Below are 20,151 nucleotides of genomic sequence, written 5' to 3' on the forward strand. Positions count from 1 at the left end.
TGCTCTCTGGGCCGCAGAGGTGGTGGCGGTAGGGCCTTGCCTCATTACCCCAGCTCCCTCATCCGCATCCATCACAGCCACACCCTTGGGACACTGCTCAGCCCACTGGACTTTAGAATGTTATCCCAGATGATCAACGACTTTTTCTGAGATGTGAGAAAACAGCCGTGACTTTAGCAGCAGGGTGAGAGGAGCTCTGTCCATTAGTTGGAGACAGTAGGTAAAAATAGGCAAGACCGCAAGGTTTAGTGTGGAAACCGTATAAGGTCTGTGTGCACATGTGCACGCCCGTGGAAGTGTGAGAGTTGGAGCAGTACGTGATTGCGATAAGTGTGTTTTTGGTGTCTCTCCAGGCACAAGCAGAACAGCGTGCGCTGTGTGTGCACAGGCTACCATTCTAGCCTGGAGACGACATTATAGAATAGGGTGGCACAGATCCACCCAGGCTGCTCTGTGTTTACCATACCCCTCTGAGCTCCACTCTCCTCATCTGTAAAGAGGCAGTGAGGTGACTCAGTGGTACCATGGATGGAATATCAGTACGGTACTTGGCACATAGTAAGCACTCAATAAATGGTAGGTACTAACGAGTGCTAAATCCCACTAATTACCTTATCGTCTGTCTTTTCCAAGAAGATAAAAAGAAAGACTTTGTCAGATGTTTTGCTGTAATCCAGATATACTTGCTCTCCTATATTTCCACAGGCTACCAGCCTAGGAAGCAGAGAGAAGGAAATGAGTCTGTTCCTTTATAGCTAATTCTCAGGGAGCCCACACTCAGTCTCAGGTACCACTGCCTCCCTAAGGAGCTCGTAGAGACTATGCCCTTAGCAATACTGCCCCATGTGAAATAGTTCCGAGGCCTGTAAGAAAGATCCTCACTCCACCTTCCTCTTCACGAGGATGAGAAGAGAGATGTCTTTCTGGGGCCTGCCTTCCTCTCCTGCCCTTCCTGGTGAAACCCTAGATTCTGGGAAATCTCCATCTGCCTTTAAAGCTGGCTTCTATCATCCTTATGAAAGAAAATCCCCTTCAGCTGGGCCCTCAGCTACTTAGGAACAATTGTCCACTTTCCAGCCTCACTTCCTTTGATCGCAGAATTGCCTGAGCAGGTGTCCTCTGCGCCTTCTGCTCCTCGTAGGATAATGCCTTCCTTTGTGCTCAGCCTGGCAGGAGTGGCGGTCGTGGTGATGCTGCTGCTGAGGACTCTAGGGGTTGAGTCTTTGCCAGCCCGGGATTTCTCTCCTGGGTGATGCCGATGGAGGTGCTGGGCCCTTCCCAAAGGATATAAGCCAAAGGAGCAGGTCTAAATGAGGTTCCCCCAAAACGGCAGAGGTTGGAAATAGCAATGGGGAACTCAAGAGTCAGAGAGAGGGATCCCACTCTGTCCTGGAGAACGTCTCAGGATTTCCTGACCTGGGTAAAGATGGTCATCTCCCTCTTCAGAATCTCTGAGCCTTCGTGAATTATTAGATCTTAACTCCTATTGCCCCATTACCTTTGTAGAGAGAATTCTGGTTTCCCAAATTTTGCAATGCTCTCTCTCTTCTTAATTCTTTTTTTTTTTTTTTTTTTTCCTTCCTGGATCCTCCTTGATCTAGCTCCCTTGGAATAAAAAGAGAGCTGCTCAGTTCAAGGGAATAAAAATGCTTCCTGGAGTGGGGAGGTTTTCACAATGGCCCCTTGTCAGTGCCAGAGCCTGGATGTGAAAGGACAGGAACTGTCTAGATGGTCCAGGAATATGGAGTAGAAAGAGGCAGGAATAAAAGTGGTAAAGGTGATGGAAACAAGAACAAAACACCTTCTCTTTCCACTTTTTCCTCAACCCGTAGGCCTTTCCAGTGCAGATCGTGGTGTTAGGGAGGATGGCAGGAGTGGGGCTGGAGCACTGTCATTGAAATACAGACAATGATGGTGGTATTGGTGGTATTGGGAATGGGGTTGATGGCAGTGATGATATGGACATTACTGAGGTTGGGGGGATGATCAGAGCCATCCTCTGGAATATTCTCCCTACTCCATGTCAAAACGAGTCCTACCCATCTCATAATGCATAGTGGAAAGGAATATGGACTTAGGAGTCAGAATTTCTACTACTCTTGTAAACTTAAAAACCTTTCCTTTTTTGTTCTCAGTTTGCTCATCTATAAAATATAGAGATCAGAAGAGGTAAATTCAAATAGCTCTGCCTCTTAATGATAGGATTTCAGGATTTCAGATTTAGTTCTGTTTTCTAACAAACGTGCCAGGACACAAATCTCCTGCCGATCTGTGTTTTGAGAACACTTGATGCCTAAACTATTCCTTTGGTCATTCATAGGCGGCTGTGCTGATAGCAGTGTCTTGGTCCAAGGCCTTGGGTTCCCATATGGCAAGGGCTACTTTTGGTTCCGTGTCTGGAACAAATCTCACATATAATAGATGTTCAGTACACGTCTGATGTTCCCTGGGGATAAAGATTCAACCAACAGTTGTTAAACACTTCCTGCATTCCAGGCCCTGACCTAGGTCCTGGGGATAAAGAGATTTAAATGCACATTTTCTGACTGTGAGGCCCTCTGAGTGGAGGCAGCAGACATGTAAACAAGTAAAGTGCAATGTGGTCAGTTTTATAACACACGGATGAACAAAGTGAAATGGACTTGCAGACAAGGAGGCCCAAGTAAGGTAGAGTGCAATGATTTCACGTGAATCTTGGAAGATGATTCTTGTCTCTTCATTGACAAGGAGAAGAAAGCATTCAGGCAAAGAGAATTGAAATACCACATGTAAAGGGTGAGAGTGTGTAACTAGGGAATAGTTGGCTGGTGTGAAGGCTGAAGCCTGTGTGCGAAGAGAGTTGAATTTTATCCTATGGGTACCAGTGAAGGATTTTAGACAGGAGAACCATATGTTCCCAGCCTTTTCAGAAAGGCCCTCTGATGATAGGATAGAGAGTAGACAGGGATTCAGTAAGAGGGAGGCAGAAAGATGCAATAGGAAAATCTCATGAGTCCAGGCTCTGTCTTGAGACCTGACTGAAAGGGGACAGAGATCAAAAATCAAGGGGCACTTAGGAGGAGGAATCTATAAAATTCAATGACTTATTGGATCTAGAGAGTGATGGATAGGGGGAAATTTGGAATGGTTCTAAAATTTTGCTAGGGTGAGAGTTTCTAATAGAATGTGTGGGAAGGAGGGTTGATGCCAATGATGGGATTAAGATGAGACCATTTCTCTTTGCATCTTTGGTCTCAGTGTGGTGCAGATGCGTAGTAGCTACTTGGAGTGTGAACTTCTATATCGTCCCATCCTTTCTTTGCCCACATCTCGGCAGCTCCTGAGGTTCTACTGGCCTGCAAGAGCCAGGAACAGGCTGGAAGGACAGAGCAGAGGGGGGGCCTCATGGATCCAAGAAGTCATTGGTTTCATTTCTCAATGACCAAATGCCTCTGTCCCAATAAGACCCATAACTGATCTCTTTCAAAGGCCCCCAAAGAGGTCTGAGTTTGATGCAGTTGAGTAGTGGGCTTCCTTTTTTTTTAGGATTTTTCTGGGGGGGGAGACTGAAAGCAATTTCCATTTTATGCCTTCTGTCTCTTCATCCAAGCAAATGTGGGTGGGATCTGGCAACCTGAGTTCAATAGCCAGTCCTTTTGGTCTTTCAAAGGCTATGAATGTAATAAGAGCACTCAACCCTTCTGAAGATATGCAAATCCGTGCATTTAAAAGATTTACATTCATCCTTCACAGGCCCTGAAATATAAATATGAAATACCCAGAACCTTGTCACTTCAGTAATAATTAAGCTGATGGCCTATTATGTTCGATTGCAAATCAATATAGTATCTTTTGGTGCCACTTGAGTTCTTGAGGGTTGGCGCGGGGCCAGCTCCAGTTATACAATTGAATTGCTGCAGCTGCCTGGGAAACTTCGCTGTCATTCCCATTCAGGAAGAATAGGCGGGTAACAATGGTGACCAGCCTCCTTGCAGTAATTGTGTATGAGGACACATTTCCAATGGGGTTTTTGTTCAGCAGGTGCTGTTATTTTAGTTTAATTTGAAGTCTGAAATATGGAGGAGAGAAGGAGACTAATCTTAACAGCATCTAACCTACAGCTGTTCGAAAGAGGCCAGCAAACAGCATATGTTGCTTAGATGGAAATCATAATTGCTCATTCTCCCTGGGCTGTTGGCCCACCAACGTGGAGCCTCTGAAATTAGCCGGTATTTTTCTGGCATTTTCCCCGGTGGCGAGGTCTCTGCAGAGCTCGGGAAGAGCTATTCTAGAGTGGCTCGCCCCCCAGGAGGCTTTTGCTGCTGCTGTGTCTCCTCCTCCATCCTTCTTTCTCCTTCTTGGTCAGCTGAGGTGAGCTCCAGGAGCTATACAAAATGCATCCTGGGTTGGCTTCCTCATTTGCGGCTGCCATGGGGAGGCGTGAGGAGATGGACCCTGAAGAAGGCTGGTGGTGACCCTCGAGCCAGATTCCCTTGGGGGCAGAGTGACTCATAGCCCTCTGCCCCCGAGGGAGTCTGACTCAGTGGAGACACTCTGACTGGAATAAGAAATAACATCTGCCAGGCGTGCTCCCATCCACAACACACTTTCACGTGCTTTGTGTTTTTATTTACATCCTCACCACACTCCCTGGAAGGAGACAACACTATTCCCATTTTAGAGAGAGGGAAACTGAAGGGCAGGGACAAATCCAAAATAAAAATAGCCGGGACTGGAACATAAATCCTGGAACTTAAAAGTCCATGTCCTTCTTCCCTGGTGGCGCAGTGGTTAAGAATCCGCCTGCCAGTGCAGGGGTCATGGGTTCGAGCCCTGGTCCGGGAAGATCCCACATGCCATGGAGCAACTGAGCCCATGCGCCATAACTACTGAGCCTGCACTCTACAGCCCTCGAGCTACCACTACTGAAGCCCACGCGCTTAGAGCCCCTGCTCCACAACAAGGGAAGCCACCGCAATGAGAAACCCACTCGCCGCACCTAGAGAAAGTGCACGCGCAGCAACAAAGACCCAATGCAGCCAAAAATAAATAAATAAATTTATTTTTAAAAAATTCCATGTCCTTTTCCTACACCAGCTGCCACCCTTTTTAACTCTAGTGACTTCCTTCAGCTCTCTGGTGGGTAAGAAGTCCTGAGAGATGGGCTTCCTTCAGCCTTTAAATCTCTGGAAATGAACACAAGTCAAGGCCAGATTAAGCTGAAATCCGTACTGGGAACTGAAGTTTGTGTGATTTGGGGGCTGGGCTTAGGAAAGGTCAGAGGTATGGCGTACTAAACGCCTAAACCTCTTTTCCTTTCCTCCAAACCTTCCCTCCCTCCCTCCTTCTCCCTTTCCTTCCTTCTTTCTTTTCTTCTGTTCTTTCCTCCCTCCTCCTTTCCCTTCTCCCTTCCCTCCCTCCCAATCTCCTTCTTTCTCCTCCACACCCCTTCCTTCCCTCCTTCCTTCCACATTTACTGAGCCACTGTTCTAAGGCAGGTACTGGACTAAGCACTACAGGGGAAGCAAAGATAAACAAGATAAACAGATAACCTGGCTGTCAACAAGTTAGTCCAGAAGTGATTGAAACCCTACAAAATAGCAAAACAGCTTGATTGTTGCCCTAAGAGTGGGATGTATGAAGTGCTGGGGTCCTGGCATAGAGGAAGTTTTCACAGGGGACATGACTATTGAGATACTCGATCATGGAGGATGTGCAAACATCTTGCAAGTGGACAAAAGGGGTCAGGGATTACAGAGCTGACATGAGTCACTGGTTTCACCCTATCACGGGCGGATTGTTAGCAGGATATGAGGGGGTTAAGGGCTTAAGGAGTGGACTGACTTCGCAGGGCCAAGTTAGCGGCATCATATTCAGGGCTAGCAGTGCTGGGATGAACATTCAGTGTGAGGTGTGACCTGAAGAAGGAAGGTGGGGACAGTGTGTAGCAGGGATCTGGCCCAGGTGTCTGTTGTCAATCTCTCCTGGCCTGAGAGGCTGGGGCCCTAATAGCTTGTCCTGCATGTGTTTGGAGCAGTGCTTCCACGCAGATGCTGCTGCCGTCAGGAGGAGTGTGTGTGGTCCTCTGAGCTCAGGGACTTGGGACTCACAGTGGCTCTCTGCTCCCCGTCAGTGACCCTTTTACCTTCCTTTTTTTTGGCCAGAGACTCACTTCCTCAGCCTAACCTTCATGCTCACCTCCTCCTTCCTCTGGAATGTTCCTGGCTAGGAGGTATGGTGTGATCCCTGAATCCATACCAGCCTCAGGCTCAGCTGCCAGCACCTGCGTGTCTCATGGACCCGCCCCCTGCATTCTAGACTTGTTACAAATCGCACTGTCAGGAGTATGACTTTGGACTTGTACAGCTCTGGGTGCTAGAGAGGAATCTAGAGAGGAAACAGAAGATGGTGTTGAAGGGCATGGACTTTGCAGTCACACTGCCTGGGGCTGGAGCCTGATTTTGTCACTTGTAGCTATGTAACTATCACTTAATTGTTTCACCTGCCAATGGGAGAAAATAATCTCTAATGGATAGGGTTATTGTGATGTCTAAATTAATTAATAAATTTAATACATTAACACAGGGCTTGGGACTAACAGCCAATAAGTTTTAGTGGCTAGTAGTGATGTAGAAGTGGTAGTAGTAGTAGTAGGGAAGTAGCAATGGTAGTGGCAGTAATAGTGGTGGTAACGGTGGTGGTGGTGATAGTAGTAGTAGTAATGGCAGTAATAGTAGTGGTAATGGTGGTGGTAGTAATAGTAGTGCTAATGGTAGTGGTAGTAATAGTAGTGCTAATGGTAGTGGCAGTAATAGTAGTGGTAATGGTGGTGGTAGTAGTAGTAGTGGTAATGGTGGTGGTAGTAATAGTAGTGCTAATGGTGGTGGCAGTGATAGTAGCGGTAACGGTGGTGGTAGTGATAGTAGTGCTAATGGTAGTGGTAGTAATAGTAGTGGTAATGGTGGTGGTAGTAATAGTAGTGGTAATGGTGGTGGTAGTAATAGTAGTGGTAATGGTGGTGGTAGTAATAGTAGTGGTAATGGTGGTGGCAGTAATAGTAGTGGTAATGGTGGTGGTAGTAATAGTAGTGGTAATGGTGGTGGTAGTAATAGTAGTGGTAATGGTAGTGGCAGTAATAGTAGTGGTAATGGTGGTGGTAGTAATAGTAGTGGTAATGGTGGTGGTAGTAATAGTAGTGGTAATGGTGGTGGTAGTAATAGTAGTGGTAATGGTAGTGGTAGTGATAGTAGTGCTAATGGTGGTGGTAGTAATAGTAGTGGTAATGGTAGTGGCAGTAGTAGTAGTGGTAATGGTAGTGGTAGTAGTAGTAGTGGTAATGGTGGTGGTAGTAATAGTAGTGGTAATGGTGGTGGTAGTAATAGTAGTGGTAATGGTGGTGGTAGTAATAGTAGTGGTAATGGTGGTGGTAGTAATAGTAGTGCTAATGGTGGTGGTAGTAATAGTAGTGGTAATGGTGGTCCTGTGGATAACATAGGAATGTTTCTACACCTCATCTTAACTGAAAACTGGGCAAATAATATCTCTGACAGCTGTAATAATGTTAACAAACAATCCAGTTCCACAGACATTTACTGAGCACTCTGAATATGTGAAGTTGTCTGTAGCCCAGAGTCTGTCACATGGAGTGTCACTAAGTGTTAGATAAGTTTAAATGTGAACCCCCTTCATGGGATGAGTAACTGATGTTCTCCTTCATGATTCTTTCTTTGCAGACAAAGCACTGGCTTTAGAGAGGAAGAAAGCCAACTATTATGTGTAAACTGTATGGTGTAAACCAAGAGCAGGGACTATTTCATCTCTTTCACCACTGGGTCCTTGTGGCCCAGCACCATGCCTGGCATGGCAAGTATTTAAGTAATGTGTGTGCTTAGTGAACCTTTGCTGAATGCAGGCTGAACAGTGCTGGACTGCCCAAGTCAGAGACCATGGAGATCCTAGAAGAGTCTCTACCAGAGGCAGTGATCACCATTTAGCCCTGAACCTTTGGTTAGGACGGGAGGGGAAGAAACTCAACTCTGGGGGGGGCGCCTGAGGAAGAGCTCTGGGCTCCCTTTGTGAATGTGGAGAGAATCTGCTACAGAACAGTTCCTCTGCCTCTATGTTTTTACTTCAGGCAAGCCAGACAGACCAAGGACGTGTGTGGGTGGGAATTTATTTTGGCAGCTCAAGTGAGGAAAGGAAGCCAAGAGCCTGAGGCTATTCAGCAAAACACCACATGTTAATCTCAATCTATCCTGGGTAATCCCAGCAAACATTTTGATCTCAGGAAAGGGTAATCCAAGATCAAACAGCTTCTCTGAGAGGCTTGTTCTTGATGTGGCTCAGTGATAAAGGAGGATGTGAGTGAGGGTCAGACCCGGAAGCCCATTCCACACCCCAGATCATGATGTCAGGGGAGGATGGGTCCCCTCACCTGCTGATGGCTGAGGTGAGCTCTTTGCCTCCGTAAAAAGAGCACGGATGTTGGAACGCATTGTAAGTAGAAAAACAAAATAAAAATTTAAAAATAGAAGCAGCCTCTAAGAGAATAGCTCTGCTAGGCCCTGGTAGCTGGGTCATGAAGATACAGCTTCTGAGAGCAGGCTGTCTTCACCAAGAACAACCAACCAACTCCAGTCCCTAGGTCATGTCCCAAAGGCCTCGACGTAGTAGAGGTGGACCCTAGCTGCTCTGGGAAGAGACTCATGAGGCGCTGGCCCTCTGCTGATTGGTGTCTCTCCCTATGGATGTGCATCCCACCTTCCACCCCAAGAGGTGGGTGCATCCCCACCATTTCACAGGTAATCGATCACCAAAGAATCTGTAGTTCTGGTCAAGGTGAGGTTACTAGCCAATGGCCATATAGTCCCTTAAAAAATATACACATATACATATATATGTATGTATCACAGCATTGTCAACATTAAAATCATTTTAAATATCAGATAATGTCTCTATTCCCCCTGCCACACACACCCACATACATACACACCATCCCATACACATACCTCCACCAGACACTCACTCCATTTTATAGGTGGGGAAACCAAGTTGCAGGGTGGGGAAGTGCCTTGTCAAAGCCTTTACAACAAGTTAGCATCAGGCAAAGCGGAACCATGACATACATCTTCCTGCTCCAGATTCACTGCTCTCTATCCTCTACCAGGTGCTTCACACATTCAAGCCTTTTTCCCCCCTTAGTATTATTTCCTTAATATGGCACTTCCAAATCATCTGCATTTTCTCCAGGATGACTTTTACTTGTATTCAGTGGGCCAAAAATAATGTTAGCCTATGAGATAAATCATTACAGTCTCAAGATAAAAAGAATATTGTCACCATGGGCTCAGAAGAAATTAGGTAAAGGTTTAAAGAGGATATGTGTGTGTGTATGTGTGTGTATGTATACATAATATGTGTATAAACATATATGTAAAAATATATATATATATATATAAACATATATGTAAGAAGCTATACATAATATAGATATGAAGTCAAATCTTAATTTACCACTACAAGGTGAATACCTTTTGTGTAATTCACCTTTCCCAACTTTAATTTCCTCATGTATGGAAAAGAGATAATAATCCCTACTTCCCAGTGTTGTTGTGAAGGTCATATAGATCATGTGCTGTGTCAGGAATGTTTTTGGCTTTGAGTGACAGAAATATCCAGCTATAATGACTTAAGCCCATAAAGACTTAATTTTATCACACAAAGATATCTAGAGGCAAGCAACTGCTGGCTAACAGTTCAACTCTCTGTGGGACGTCTATGCAATTCTCTTCTCCTTTCCTTCATGGTTGCAATATGGCTGCTGCAACTCCTTCCATCACATCTGCAATCCAGTAGGAAGTGGTAAAGGGAAGGAGAAGTATCTGTGTCAGGAAATCAGAAGCTCTCCCAGAAGTCTCACAACAAGCTTCCACTTATTTGTCATGCCCAAGGCTATGTCTATGGCCACCTCAGGCTGGAAGCTGGCAAAGAAGTTGGGAATGTTCAACCTACTATGTCTGTCAGCATAAAGCATCCATACTAGGGCACAGTTATATTGGTGTTGAATGAATACTCTCATTTATCTCTCTCTGAAGACTCCTATGAATATGCCAGAAGCTCTGGAATGGAGGAAACATGTTGGGAGTGGCAAAAGGTAGGGTGAGCTGCTGGTCATTTCCTGGGGAACTGGATTATTTGTTGCCGGTCTTGCTCACTCAGGAGACTTCATTGGTCTGGAAATGAAGGCTATGTGGTCAGTAAGGTGAGCACTGCCATTGAGGACTAGCAAGGGGACAGACATTCCACTCGTCCCTACCCCCACCAGCACTGGCTGGGCTGTAGGACACTTCCATCTGGGTCTTGGCCTTCAGCCTTATCACACTCAACATGTTCACAAACACGTTGGCATTTTGGGGACATCAGATCACCTTCACCACTGGATGGCTGTCCATTGGGGCTGCCTCAGCCTCTTCTTTGATGAGGCTCTGATGTGCAGAGCCACCCTCTTTGACTGTGAGGATTGTTTCTCAGCAGATGTTTGGCTGTGTCAGCCAGAGACAGGGAAGTGCTGATGGCAGAGAGACACTCAGGCAAGGAGGAGGGTAGTGTTCACACGAGGCGAGCACTTTCTCGTGAGGGGAGGCCGAATGAAATACAGAGTCTCTGAGATGTGGAGTATCATCTGGACAAAAACAAGATGGGGTCTAATCCCCTCTGCCTCCCCGCCCTACTCCTCCTTCTGGTCAGGCCAGAGACCTATTGCTTGGTCCTCTCCAATGTCTCATGCATTTCAGCTCCTCTTTTTCTCATCCCTTGCCCCTCTCACATGGATTACAGGGACAGCTTCACTCTGGACTCCATGATTGCAGTCTCTCCTCTTCCAAACAGACGGTGGCCTGATGGTGCAGAAGGAGCACTGGGCTTGCTGGAATCAGGAGGGCATAGTTCCAAGCGTGACTCATGTCCACTTCCCAGCCACGTGACTAAACCTCTTTGAGTCTCACGGAACTCATCAGTAAAATGGGAAAATAATACTGTCATTGAAGAATTGCCATCAGGACTGAGTTAATCAATATTTTTGAAAGACAATTCATGAGCTTCAAGGGCTAATTTTATGGGGATTTGGGTAGAAAGAGACTGAAGGAGTGGGTGGGCTTGAGGTCTATCACCTGGGCTTCAACAAGAGCAGTTCTTCTATCTCTTTTGTATATTGGGCTTTTGGAGAATTATTCATGTGATAAAATGTTTCTCTGCCAAAAAAACCCAAAAAAACGAAAAAGAAAACCCAAATTCGAAAATTACCAATTTATGTCTAGCGCAATATATATCAGGCACTTAGTAAATAGCGCTTTCTTCTCCCCAACCTCTTTTTCGAAAAACGGCAATTGCTATTTCCAACAGGTTTTGTTCCATGCACTTTTAAAAGTTAAAAAAAAATACACTAAATGCTTGCCACTCGCATCTAATTATGAGAATGATTGGTCCAGTGATTCTGTGTGTCGAGATCACAACTCCGGTGCTTATCTCTTAATCATCAGTTTCAAATGACCATCCGGGGACTCAATTTTCTTTGGTGTGACTTCTTTTTGCAGCCAAAATTTCCTGGACCTGCCTGAACTCCCATTTCTACGCAGCTCCCCTTTCACTTAGCTGACCTGATAAATGGCCAACAAGGTCTGGTTTCAGCAATGGGCACATTTCACTAGAAAACAAAAGTGACTGAAACCTGCTGAGATCTAATAAATATTCACTCATCTGCCTGAATAGATGCCAGTTACAGGAGAAGAAAAAGACAGCTCCTGGCGTCAGGGAATTTGCCCTGGTCTAGGGCTCCTAGCACAAGTGTCAAAAATAAAGTGAAGACAATCTTGCAATAGGAAAGACATCAGGGAACGAAGAAAGTTAGGGTGCAGGTTTCTGTCCATGTGAAAGTGATACCCAGGGATCCCCATGTGTGAATTTGTCTCCCTTTTAGCAGAAATGGTGACTTGGATGTGTATTCTCCCTGTTAAGAGTTGCATAGCACATCTTTGGGTTTCTCCACGGTGCTTGAAAGAGGACCCTAAGATTCAGGAGCGCTTACTGAGCAAGGCTTAGAGTGTTGGTGCTTTAGGAGACACGGGGACACTCCTCAGACCCCTGTGATCCCTTAGGAGGGGTGACATTTTCAGGCAAAGCCCAAAAAGATCCACATGGGGCAGTGGCTAAAACCAAAGATTCTTGAACTCCAAAAGGGAAACCACCTCTGCCTAGAGGGGATTAAAGAAACTGTATGACAGAAGTGGCATTTCAGATGGGTCCTGGGATATAGCGGTAGGATAAGGGCTCTTGAGGAAGAGGGGATTATGTGAGCAAAGGATGGAAGGGAGGAGGGTGTAGGCTGTGCTCAGGATCCTGGAAAATCCTGTGGTTTGGAGACAGAAGATCAGGCTCTGGTCCAAACCTCCATCTGTTCATGAGGAAACAGGTTCAGAGGAAGGTTATGGGTGCAAATTCACATAGCCAGTTACAGGCTTCTAACAAAGTTCCAGAGTGATAGCTAACAATACATGAAGCATCAGTGGACAATACAAGATTAGTTAATCACTGACTGACTGAAAGAAACTTGAGTTTGGAGGAGATACAGTGCTGTAGGTGACAGCAGAAAGCCTCCCTGGAGAAAGTGCAAGGAGAGTTTCTCAAAGATGAGAGTAGAAGAGAAGAAACAGAGAACAGGAACTTCTAACTGTGGGACTAAGGCATTGGGTCAGGCACCATATTCTCCGACTTGATAAAAAAAATAATTGCAGTTACTATTTTTGTTGACTGATTATATGCCAGGTGTTTTATTTTACATCACCTACAATCTTTAAAATGATTTCAAATAATTATTCCAGTTTTGCAGATGAGAAAACAAAGCATCACAGAGGTTAAACACCTTGCCAAATCCACCCTGCTGTCTGGAATCAGAACCAGGAAAAAAAAAAAGGGCCTGCCTTCTGTACCATATCGATTCCCATGTTGTTTTTGTCTGTGTGTTTATTTACTTAATAATTACAAAATAAATAGCATTCCATTTTATATATGTGAAAACAAGTTCAGAGTAGTTAAGAAATTTGCCCAAGGTCACACAGCAAGAATGTGGCAGGCTCTGTCTAAAGACAGAACTGATGTCTTTTTTTTTTTTTAAACCAGAGAATACATTCTTTCACCAGTGTGGGTTTGGATGGGCCCAGGGGCAAAGCAAGAATGTAAACACATAGAGGCTGGAACAAAAGCATCCCCCTGCAGGATGTTGAAGCAACTTAACCCCCTGTCCATCAAACTCTGTATGGATGTGAAGGGTGCAAAACCTCAATCTTGGCTCCACCTCCTGTTTTCAGCCAGTGTCTTCTCAGGCCTCGCTTAGGTATTTTTGCTCTTCCTACATTATGCTTTGGGTGATAAAAGAAAAATTCTCTTACTTCACTCTCTCTGCTGATCTTGGACAGAGTTTTGTACCAACTCTCTAGCTCCCTAATCTCTGAGCAAGCCATTTCCTTTCTCTGAGCCTCAGTTTCCTCCTCTATAAAATGGGAGTGTCAATCTCTACTTCAAGAATCGTGTGGGTAATAAACTAAACAATGTTCATTAAGGGTTAAGGACAATGTCTGGCACATATTTGGCACCCTGTACACAGTTGTCATAGCAGTAATATTATCAGTGGATGGTGTGGTTGTTAATATTACTATTTTCATTTACCTCAGTCAGTCAGTCTCCAGCCACCAGGATCCACTGAACCTGAACCAGCTGGCCAACAACCCTGCTGTTCTTTCCCTGCTGACAAGACTCCTTTTTGCTATGGTGCAAGAAGGATCGAGCTAGAAAGATGGGGGTGGGGGTGAGAGCGGGAGTGGGGTGTACCTGGCAGGGTGGCCAGGAGTTTCTTGGCAGTAATTCGTGGAAGTGATAATGGGATCTGGGGTAAGGGACAGCAGATAAAGGAGGGGTTGCCCCATGGCCAACCAAGAATCCCTGGGGAAACCAATTTATGAGAAGAAAATGAAGTCTCTTTCTTCTCCACTCTCCTTATTCCCGCCCATCCCTCCTTTGCCAGCTCGGGGCTCCAGCTGGTCTGGGAAGCAGCTCACCTCTGCCTGGTCATTAACAGTTCATTTGCTTAAATACCCATCATCATTACTGCCAACGGCTCCTTAGGGCACTATTGCATCCCAGGAACTGCAGCAGACATTCTCCTCTGACTGATGGCCCCATGCTCAGCCCTGCCACCTGCTAATGACTCCTGGGCTGACAGCCCAGCTTGGAGGCAGCAGGATGTGGAACACTGAAGGAGGTCTGCCTTTCTCCTTGTGAGTCCCTCTGACCCTCACAGTCCTGGAAATGACGATGCCCCCAATCCTCCCAGGAATGAGCAAAGAACCTGAGAGAAGAAAAGTCCTCTAAGGGGCATCTTCAGTGCCCTCCCTCCCAAGTCTCACCTCCTGAGAGCTCGTCTCTGCCCAAGCCCCAGGGTGTCTCCATCTTCCATTTGCTCGTAGGGTACTTCTCTTAAACATGTTGGTAGGTGTGAATCCAAGAGAAAGGAAACTCCTCTGACTTGAGCACCACGTCCCGCCAGGTCATGTAGAAACTCTCCTCTCTCTTCATCTCCACATGTGGGTGGGTATACTTGCGCCCACTTTGCAGATGAGGAATCTGAGTTTGAGTGAGCTTCCCAAGGTCACACAGCTAGCAGGTGGCAGAGTCAGTGTTCAAACTCAGTTTGGTCTGAATCTAAAGGTCATGCTTTTTCTTCTGCCCTCACTCTTCAGAATGAGGGAAACTCAGGGACTTAGTGAAATTCAGAAGCTGATAGTAACAGACCAATTGAGTGGCCACCCTATCAGTGGAAGCATTTTCTCTTAAGATGTTTTCTCAATGCTGGAAACATTTGGTGGCTTTGTTTATTTGAGGGAAATCCCACTATTCTCCCTTTCCCCGACTTGCTGAACCCTGCCCTCTTCTGCATGACCTCATAGGACACCATTTAAGTTTATTCAGGAGGGAACTGCTCTTAATTACCATGGAGACTAACTTTCCTTTGTGTCAGATACTTTTCAAAGCCCTTTACAAGTGTTGTAATTGAATCTCCACAGCAAACCTATGAAGTAGGTCTGGTTATTTTACCCATTTGCAGATGAGGGAATTGAGGGTACAGAGGTTAAATAATTTGCTCAGAGTCAAAACTACTAAGCTAGAACCCTCAGAGGGCAAGGTGAGAGGGATATCTCTTTTGGGGCATCTTTCCTATGCCCTGTCATGGTGTGAACTCCTTAAACCAGCTATAGTTTAAGCTGTGGTATCAGAAGTCGGGGATCAGATTGCTGTGGAATGAAGCAGGTTTAGAAGGGCCTGGATGTGCTTTGCAGTGGGGCTGCAGCATGGGGCCCAACCTGGTGAGGTGGGGAGCGGGCATCTCACTGGACAGCTGAAACAGTAGGGCCAGGAGTGATGCTGGAGTCCATCACCAGGGGCTGGAGGGAGCAGGGCAGGAAGCAGGGTCTCTGACAGCTGTGAAAGCTGTCTGAAGGTCAGTCACAGGGCTGGAGGTCAGGCTCAATGGAGGGCTGGCAACCTGGCAGCCTGGGCCAGATTCTGGGTCCAGGAAAAGAAATGCATTCAGAGGAAAGCCTTGGATCCTGAGGATGAATTTCTGGTCTGGCCCCCAAACCAGGCAGAGTCAGCCATCCCCTCCTCTGACTCCAGCTTATCACCCACATCCCTGTTGTCACACTTAACTTCTTTGTCAGAGTTGCAAAGCTGTCCATGGCATTCTTCAGCTTAAAATCTCTTAGTGGCTTCCTAAAGGTCCACTGTCTATAAATGCCAAACTGCCTAAAATGATATACAAGGTCCTCCATAATCCAGTCCTGGATTGCACCACCACCCTCATCAGTCAGCACCGCTAGTAAGTTTTATTCCATCGACACAACACAACTTTCAATCCTCATCACAAGAGGTTTCCTTTCATCATCTCCTACCTGGTAAATATGGTTCCCTGGCTTGGAAAATATCCCCACCTCTCCACCCACAGCCCCGCCGCCTAATGTGTTCACACTTACTTCCTATTGCCTGGTGAACTATTTATGCTTCAGCTGAGACATTGCTGCTATGGGGAGCCATTCTTAAGACAGCTCCCCCTCAATCCTAATGTCCAAGTCAAGTTGAAATGCCCTTGCTGTATTTCCTCTTAGCCACTGCTGTTTCCTCTAGCATAGCTCTTGCTCACTGGAACACGATTGCTTGTTTATCTGTGATGGGCCTTACACTCTCAATTCCATGAGGGCAGGCACTCTGTCTCTCTTTTTCATTGTTGTGTCACCAGTGTCTGATGCATAGTAAGTGATCAAGCAATGTTGCTGAATGATTGAATGGCCTCCATGTTCTTGCATAGGAGACTGTTTCTTTTCTGGAGTGACTCAGAGACTGTTTCTGAGTCATCTTCAGGACTCAGGAGCCTCCCACAGGGCAGGTCCAGAACAGGCAGAAATACACTTTGACTTGACGGAAGGCAGGAGATTGGGGCACTGGGACCAAGGTCTGCTCCAAGTCAGGCTCAGGTCATGGCAACTGGAACCGGCTTGTGCTGGACCCTGAAGTCAGTGTCAGGCTAAGTCACCTCATGTCACCAACAATAGTTATTTAAAGTATCTCTAGCTGAGAACCGGACTGGTCCCTGAGCCTCATTTGGAGCTGACCTATAATTGGTATCATGTGATCCCTTTTGTGGAAAAATTGGGACTATGGGAGTTGGGACTGAGACAGAGTGGGCAGTGGGTCCCAAGAGGGAGAGGTCCATGAGCAAGAGATGGCAACTAGAGGGAGGAGAGGAAGTCTAATTGTACAGTCGCCAGCTGATAGTGGGTGACCAAGAGCCACAACGGCCCTTTCCTCTTGGCTTCCCAAGGGAGAGGCTGGGCTGGAAGGACCCACAAAGGAGAGGTCCCAGGAGAGGCCCAGTCCGAGGAGAGGTACACATCACAGTGAGGCCTGAAAAGGAGCAGGGACCCTTCCTGAAGCAAGTCAAATAGCTGATGCAACTGAAAGGAGATCTATAGTCAAGTTCTGGCTCAGTCACTTGGCCAGGGTAAGCCTGACAAGCCTCTTCCTATCTCTGAACTTCAGTTTCCTTCTCAATACACTGAGGGAGTTGGGCCTAAGGTCTGAAATTACATAACCTACTCAGTCTGGCATCTGAGACTCACCTGTGTTTATGCCAACTTCATCCAGTTTTATTCACTCAACCTTATCAAACACTAATGTATGTTTGATTAAGAGCATAGGCCCTGAGTCAGATCACTGGGGTCTGAACTCTGATCTTGCTACTGCTACATGTGGGCCCTTATTCTTGACTTCTCTGAAGCTTTCTCCTTCTATAAAATGAAGATAGTATTTGTACCAGCCTCATCAGAATGTTAAGTTACATGAGACAATGCAGACAAAGAAGAACCTGGCACATGATATGTGCTCAGTAAGTATTAGCTAATATTACTCAGAGTTGAGGTTTTATGAAAACACCCAGTTGATTTCCATTCATTTTCCTTGCTCTCACCCTTGCCCTCCCTCCACATCTATCCAAACCTAACCCATCCCTCAAGCATGGTGTAGCAAGGTTTTTCAGAGAAATAGAAGCACCAATAGGAGATATCTAGATATATGTATATATGTGTGTAGATAGATAGATATGTTTATATGTGTGTATATTTATATATATATATATATATATATACAGGAATATGTATATGTTTGCATATACATAAAGAAATATATATATTCCTTTTTTTGGCAGTCAGTCACATTTGACCTTGCATTATAATAAAAGAACCAACATTTATTGTATACCTACTATGTGCCAGCCACAGAGGGGTAGTCAATATTATTCTCATTTTTAAGATGAGGAAACTAAAGTTCAGAGGGTTTAAGAATTTACCTAAGGTAAACTTCACAAGTAGGAGATCCAGGATCCAAATCTAGATTTGTTTGATTCCAAACACAAGCTGTTGCCAGTATATCAAGCTATTTCCTTAACTGATAATATTTAAATAATTCATCCATGTGTGTTTCCCCCTCCTTTTTGGATTGCAAGCTGCTAAAAGGAAGGGACTTACATTTCTCTGGGTCTTTTGCTGTCCTTAGGATGGTGACTAACACTTGCTAAAATAGAGATATACCTGGTTTTTGGAGGTTGGACACACCTGTGTGTGTGTGTGAAAGGGTTGAAAATTTTCATGAAGACACCAGTTGCCTTTTGGGGAAGAAAGGATAAGGAACTAAATCTCTGCATGGGATAGATCATGAGAAGAATGCACTGGCTACATGACCTTGGGGATGGACACTGGACCCAGAACTGGCCTGGCTATTCCTTTGGCAAGCTTGTGCCCTAGGGAAGTGGCTAAGTGAGTGAATTTAAAGAGGGGAGCCCAGGCCCGGGGAACAGGCTGAGCAGGTCCTTGGCCCCTTGAAGAACCACTATGTCCTGGGCGGTGTCTGCTGTAGCATCCATGGCACACTCTGTAGCAGGGCACTCAGCCACATGACTTCCAGTTCCACCGGCAGGAAGAGCTTATCCCAGCAGAGGACGACGGGGGTCAACAGCAGAGAAAGAAAGGGCAGCTGTTTGGATTGCCCACATGTCTGCCTGGACAGCGGGCCTTCAGGTTTACACCTCCTTTAATGTTGAAAGGCTAACGCAGATCACGAAACAAATCTCACTCTCCATCCTGCTGAGTGCGGTGTAATGGCAGAGCTGTCAGAAAGACACTTGGTGGAATACATCCTTCTACGTGTCATGATATAATTTGCACCACCTCTACAAACTTTTCCTAATTATTTCCTAAAAATAGTGTTTCAATTAGAAACTGACACAACTTCTGTTGGGGAATGTGTGAACAGCCGTGAAATGCTCTGTAAGGGAAGGAACAGGTGAGACCCCAGTAGATCATCAAATGCCAAATGATATACTATAATGTATGGTAATTGGTTATTATTAAAATAGTCTATTGCTTATCACACAGTAGCTAAATGGCCTTTCAGTTGCTCTATAATTACCCAGTGATGGGTGATCTGTTTTCTTCTTTGGGATCTGGGTACCAAAGGTATCAGAGCAGCATCTGTCACAACAGGGAAAGAGAGCACGAAGAGGGGAGGGTTTCTGCCAGGTGGGGCTGAGCCGGGTTCTTTCAAAAATTCCTGGCAGGGCCAGATGCTCCGAGGGGTCCCCACGGGGCCAGGGAACAGAGGATGCAGTACAGTCTCTGCAGGTCTTCCCCTGACTTGCGTGGCTTCTTGCTTGTCCTTGAAGCAAACTGTTTTGAAGCTTTCCAAAGGTTTTTGCTGCCAGTGGAGACAAGAGACATCTGTGTGGGGTGAGGCGGGGCTGGGGGTGCCAGTGCCTGCTGCTGCTCCTTCCCTGAAGCTAGTAGAGGATTCTGAGGCTCAGGGGGCATGGGGGGCTGAAGCTGAGTCTCTGGGGGTAAGAAGTGAGACTCAGTGGACATCAGAGAAGCCTGGATTGGATCCCCAGGGAGGTGGAGAGAGCAGGGAAGACTTGGCCCAAGACAGTACAAGAGAGGAGGAGAAGGCAAAGCCAAAGGAATCCAAGAGATGGAAGGTGCATAGCGGTTGGAGTCTCATCTCTCATTTCTCAGATGGGAAAGAGGGAGCCAGAGAGGGAGGGGCTTGTCCAGAGCCACATGCTGCAGTGATACGGTAATGTCCAGAGCTTGGGTGATAGTTCTGGTCTTCTGAACCCATCTGGAAAGCCCCAAACCTGAGAGCACTGCCAACAGATTTGTTCGGAGGCTGGGATCACAGGAAAGTGGAGGGATGCAGGGCCCACAGTTCCCTCCTCCATCCCCTCCCTGTACTCCAGCAGGACTCATCCTGGCCCTGGGGCAAGGTGAGAGGAAGGAACAGTTTCATGGAAAGAAGGACTAGGTACCCCAAAATCTGGGGTGGTGCACAAAGGGAATTCCTGCGGCTTCTGGGCTGGTTCATCTCTTCCTGAGTGGGTAGCCAGAGCTATGGTTAGAGGGGATCAGACGTTGGCCAGTGAAATGCACACAAGTCAGGAGAAAATTACTCAGGAAAGGTCTCTGCCACCTTTTGCTTACTGGTTTTTTTTTTCTTTTTTTTTTCTTTTTTAACATCTTTATT

Source organism: Mesoplodon mirus (genome assembly GCF_964341445.2).
Source record: "Mesoplodon mirus genome assembly, chromosome: 7".
Classification (NCBI taxonomy): Eukaryota; Metazoa; Chordata; class Mammalia; order Artiodactyla; family Ziphiidae; genus Mesoplodon; species Mesoplodon mirus.